The sequence below is a fragment of the Microtus ochrogaster genome, chromosome 6 (genome assembly GCF_000317375.1).
Source record: "Microtus ochrogaster isolate Prairie Vole_2 chromosome 6, MicOch1.0, whole genome shotgun sequence".
Lineage (NCBI taxonomy): Eukaryota > Metazoa > Chordata > Mammalia > Rodentia > Cricetidae > Microtus > Microtus ochrogaster.
In genome coordinates, this window is record NC_022013.1 from 40,708,025 (window position 1) to 40,713,658 (window position 5,634).

At 45.2% G+C, this 5,634-nt stretch overlaps 1 protein-coding gene across 4 annotated transcripts in view; it reads left to right on the plus strand.

Moving 5' to 3' along the window:
- The window catches only part of Abhd6 (abhydrolase domain containing 6), a 46,437-nt gene that overhangs the window by 8,869 nt on the left and 31,934 nt on the right, over nucleotides 1-5,634 (plus strand). For 2 of the 4 annotated variants that reach the window (XM_005348508.3, XM_013346870.2), the window contains exon 2: nucleotides 4,044-4,104. The exons of 1 other annotated variant lie outside the window; for it this stretch is intronic. The gene's annotated coding sequence lies outside the window, so the exon portion shown is untranslated. Of the gene's footprint in view, nucleotides 1-1,287; nucleotides 1,306-4,043; nucleotides 4,105-5,634 lie in introns of those variants that run through there. One more of the 4 variants, XM_013346871.2, reaches the window with a different exon arrangement.

Consider the following 5,634-nt stretch of genomic DNA (forward strand, 5'->3'; position numbering starts at 1 on the left):
TTGTAGACCAGGCTGGTCTCGAACTCACAGAGATCCGCCTGCCTCTGCCTCCCGAATGCTGGGATTAAAGGCGTGCGCCACCACCGCCCGGCCTACCCCTCTTTTTGATAAGAATCTCTTCTTGTAGCCCAGACTGTCCTTCAACATGATCCTCCTGCCTCAGCCTCCTGAATGCTGTAGGGTTCCTGGCAAGCACCACAAGGTCTAGTTTTTATGTTGTGCTTTTTTTTGTGTGTGTTTATTACATTACTGAGACTTCCTCTGGGTAGGAGATTTTGGCTAGAAAGAGGGTAGACTAGACTTTGTGCCCTCCAAACCTTGCCACTGTTTATTTTGACAGGGCTCTTCTCTGTGAAGTCGGCTTTGTTCCTACAATAAGAAATACTTTTGACTGGCCATACCCCCTTTGCTGAAGACAAACCTCTTTAAACTCCCAGCTCTTTGAGAGCAAGTTTGGGCAATAGGAGAATGTTTTAGATGCTCAGTTTCCATTCTAGGTCTCTATCATAGCACACATGGGGCTACTTTGATTCCCTTTTAGTCCAGTAGAAAATGCTTGCCAATATGATGCTCTCTCTGGCACTCTTCCTTGAGGGAGGATGAAAGCTTGTAGTGAGATCCCCAGACCCTGGAGCTCAGGTACCACATGAGCTGGTCAAGTGGCGTTAGACTTCTGTTTTGGACAGATGGAGAGACTGGTTTGGATTTCAATGGTTTTGTCTTATTTCAAACATGATTTCTAGGAGGTGGTTATCTTGGATTATCATAGCTCATATCATGGTTCAAAAGTCTGATGTTTCTCGTGAACTGGGCCTTGCCAGGACATGAACTTTGTCTTCTTAGACAGTAAAAGTTTTGAAAACTGTGCCACAGATGCACAAGCCCCCTTCTAGCTAAGTTCCTGGTTGTTCTGTCTAATTGATCCTGTCCCTGTTAGTCGGATCTCCAGGATTAGGTGGTAAGACTTTCTGTTCCTCCCTGGTCCTCTGCCCAGGCACAGCCCAGCAGACTGAGCTGTCTTGTCCACGGTGTTACTAGAGTGACAGAATTGGGGGAGCGGCTGTGTCTCAACCACTTCTTGAACAAGAACCCCCAGGGAAAACAGTCACTGGTGTTTTATGAACTTTCTCATCACAAACTTTCTGAACCACAAAGGAGATAGGAAGTCATAGCTTAACCTTGGATGTGTTGTTACAGGTTGGAAAGACCTTATCATTGTCTATCTTGGAGTACTGGACCTCGAGTTAAAGACTAAAGTTCCCGCTGGTGTGTACTTAACCTCTGCACTGTTACATAGGTCAGGAGGTATGCCTCCCCGAATATTATCTTAATGTAGGCATTCTGATTATGATTATGTGTACCTAATGTACGGAGATAGATTTTCATCCTAACAGTACTTGAATTTCTATTTCTTCATCTCTACTCCCAGCCTTCCAGTTTCTCTTCCCAGACCCAGCCATTATTTCCAGAACCATTTTATACATATACAAGCATATGATATATGTTTCTCCTTCTCTCTTCAACTTAGAAGTCTTATTTTATCTACTGTCTGTTTTGATTTTGCTTGTTTACTTATTTTTTTTAAGTTGCTATACAGCTTATACTAGCCGTGAACTCCCGATCCTCCCACTTCAGTTTTCTTGCTTTCTTTCTTGCTTTCTTTTTTTTCCCCCCAAGACAGGTCTCTTTACGTAGCCCTGACCATCCTATAAGTTGATCTATAGAGCAGACTGGCCTTGAACTCAGAGATCTGCTTGCCTCTGCCTCCCAAGTGCTAGGATTAAAGGCGTGCACCACCACAGGACCAGAATCTGCTTCTGTTTTCTAAGCGATGGAATTATCCATGTGTACTACATGCCTGGCTGCCGTACAGTCTTCTATTTCTTTTTCTTTTCTTTTCTTTTTTAATTAACAATATACCTTATTGTTCATTACCCATTGGGACAAATGGAACTGCCTCAGTATTTTAAAATGTATTTATTTTTATGTGTATGAGAGTATCACCTGCATGTATACATGTGAACCATGTGTGTGTCTGATACCCATGGAAGACAGAAGAGGGTATCTGATCTGGTGGAATTTGAGTTACAGTTGTGAGCCCCCATGTGGGTTCTGGAAACTGAACGCTGGTCCTCTGCAGAGTGGCAACTGCTCTTAAGCACCCAGCTATCTCTCCAGTCCCAAATAAATGTAATTTTTTTTTTTGGTTTTTCGAGACAGGGTTTCTCTGTAGCTTTGGAGCCTGTCCTGGAACTCCCTTGGTAGACCAGGCTGGCCTCGAACTCACAGAGATCCGCCTGCCTCTGCCTCCCGAGTGCTGGGATTACAGGCGTGTACCACCACCGCCCGGTAAATGTAATTTTTAAAAGACAAGATCTAAGTACCACTGCTGGCTTGGAAATCACTGTGTAGACCAGGCTGGCTTCTTACTTAGAGAGATCCACCTACCTCTGCTATCCAAGTGCTGGGATTAAAGACATATATCACCTTGCGTAGTTGTGTGCCCCATTATTTTAATGTCTGAAAATTTCAATTTGTACTTAATGGCTCTATTGAATCTTTTGTTGTTGTTGCTTTGTTTTGTTTTTTCAAGACAGGGTTTCTCTGTGTAGCGTAGCCCTGGCTGTTCTGAAACTCATTCTGTATACCAGGCTGGCCTCTAACTCAGAGATTTGCTTGCCTCTGCCTCCCAAGTACTGGAATTAAAGTCATGTACCACAGCTGTTCAGCTGTAGTCTTTTAAAAAGCTATGCTAGTGTTTATTCACCAGATCCCATGAAAAAGGGGGCATATGAGTTGCTTCCAGTCTTTCGTTATAGTATGTTGTAATAAATAACCTCGTATCAAGATTTTATATATATTCAATAGAAAATAAGGGTGAACTCCTAAAAGAAAAAGGGCATTGTTAGGTCAAGGGAAGGCCACAGGTTTTGACAAGTTGCTATCCATGGAGTTTGTTGATGAGTGTACAAACTGGTCCAGGATGTGAGAGCATCTGTTTCTACACATCCTCACTGCATAGTCCATGGCTTCTTGGGTTTTTACTGTTTTTGCTGGTGATGAATGAGAACCTTAACCCAAGGACTTAGGCTTGTTGTAAATGAAACTGAGCATCTTTTTGTGGGTTTAAGGGCTATTCCTATTTTCTTCCTGGGGTGTCATCCAGGTCACTTACCCACTTACTTGTTCTTGGTCTATGGGGACTTTTTATGCTCTAAGGAAGTTGTCTGTTATGTGATATCTGTTGGCAAGTTTTGATTTTGTTTATGAAATCTCTTTCCGAGTGGACTTCAAAAGCAATTTTATGCAGTCAACTTATTATTCTCGTAATACTGATATAACTTATTTTTAGTGAAGTGTTTTCTTATGGCCTCTGTGGTTTATGTGTCTTAGAGTGACCTTCCCCGTGGAGACATTTTCAAGTTGTGATTTCTTCTAGACCTTTCTTGATTCTCTGTTTTTCATGTTTAACGCTAACTTGCCTGGAATACTTCTGGGTCGAGTGGCCTAACTTTCCTGTCCCATCTCCTCACTTTGCTGTGAAGTTTCTGCCAGCCCCCTCTGTCCTTCTAGCCCAGTTTTTGAGCATTTAGCAGCCGTGTTCACTGGCTACTCCTGTAGCAGGATTTCCTTCCTTTACCCACTAGTTAATTTTCTTTTTTTATTTCTTCCCAAATATAGCATTTAGCTAAGTCTTCGTTCAGATGAGGAACAAGAATCTCTATCTTTATTTGAAGGTCTTTGTTAAGCTTTGTGCCCCAAGCATGCCTGCTTCTATCTGTTTGACCTCTCCTGCTGGTAACAATCAATCCATCTTGACCTATCACCTGCTTTCATCTTAGACCTTTTAGCCCTACCCTCTGTGCACTTTGGCCTACTAATTGGGGAGGTGGCTTGAGCTAGAGGCGGACAATAAAGCTGCAGGAAATGCGCATTTTCCACGTGCTGAGAGCCCTCTGCTCCACCACAGCCAGATTTGGCTGGCTACCAACACATTCCTTATATGATTTAATGCTTTGTCATTTTATTTCTTGTGATTACAGAATCTCATTTTCAACTCCTGCCAAAGCCAGTAACGTTGGGAAAGCGTCTACTCCTTAAAGAGTAAGTGTACTTTTTTAATATATTAGATTATCTAAAACAGGAGCAGGCTTTCTTGAGGCTGGGCTGCTCTGAAGTCCTGTCCCAGGCCACCGGTGCTGAGTAGGCTCTAGGTCAGTGTAGGGGGCAAGGATTGTTATGGTAAAGGTAAAATGCTGCAGGTTCCCCAAGGGGCAAAGCAGCAGAAATGCTGTAGGTACCCAAGGAAAGGCAGTGGGCAGCAGGCCATGAGACCACTCCGCAGGTTCCCATGTAACGGCAAGCAGAAGGCAGTGGGTACCGAGACCATGGCAGGCCATGAAGGCAGCCAGGTCCCAGTCAGAGAGCCCCTGAGTGGCTTGCCTGCAGGCCACAAGGGGCAGTGAGTCCCAAGCAGGGAGCCGTGTGGGATGAGAGATTGAGATGGTTAGACATGCCCATGCTGCAGGTCTCCAAAGGCATCATGGTCCTAGGCAGGGAGCCACACGGAGGGTGAGAGACAGAGACATGGATGGGCAAGCCATGCAGAGTGAAGTTGGATATTTATTTAGTAGGTTATGGTAGGGAAGGGGAAAAGGGGGAAGAGCAGAGAGAGAGAGAGAGAGAAACAAAGAAGGAGAGAAGTGGGGAGAAGGGAGAGACAGAAGCTGCCTCTGAGGGGGGTGGAAGGAAGGGAGAGAGAGAGAAAAACAGAGGAGAGAAGTGGGGAGAAAGGAGAGACAGAAGCTGCCTCTGGGGGGGGGGGCAGGGGGTGGTGGAAGGAAGGGGCTCAGGCTAGAAGCTGAAGATCAGCAGATCAGCTTGCCTCGGCAGACATAGGAGGGAGTAGGTGTGGCTTGTCTTTTAAAGGGACAGGATAGACCATCACAAGGATCTTCATAACTCTAGTATACAGTCCAAAAGTCTGTACCATTTTCAAAGACCATCAAGGAGCAGGGCTCTGATATAAAGTATATCTAGAAGGCAAGGCCACAGAGGAATGACAGTATTCTGCTGGAAAATGCATCACTGGAACCAGTCCTAGAGGCAGGGAAGAGTGAGTTTATCAGTTAGCTATAGGGTAGCAGTAATATGTTCAGGAGTGAGGCAGGAAGTTAGTTGGTTGGGGTGTAAGAAGACATGGGGTGAGTTAGCACGGGGAAGTTGAACTGGGACCATATGGGTGGTTTTTATTTCATCTGGTGGGTGTTTGATCAGCTCAGCCCAGTTCTTGTCTTGAACTGAGATGAGTCCTCCAGGAGCTGGTGTTGGAAGGATGGTTGATGTGTTGGGACAGCATTCACAGAAAGGGAGCCAGGAGAAACAAGGGCCTGGTTCCAAGGGAGCATGTCTGACTGATTGACAGTTCTATGTCTGATGTGGATTGCTCTTCCACTAAATACTAAACCAAACTGACCTAATTGATTGCTTGCAAGGGGCCATCTCAGTGTGATTCCCATTGCCGTGTGGTCCTGTGTGGGTGTGACTCCCATTGCCGTGTGGTCCTGTGTGGGTGTGACTCCCAGTGCCATGTGGTCCTGTGTGGGTGTGACTTCCAGTGCTGTGTGGTCCTGT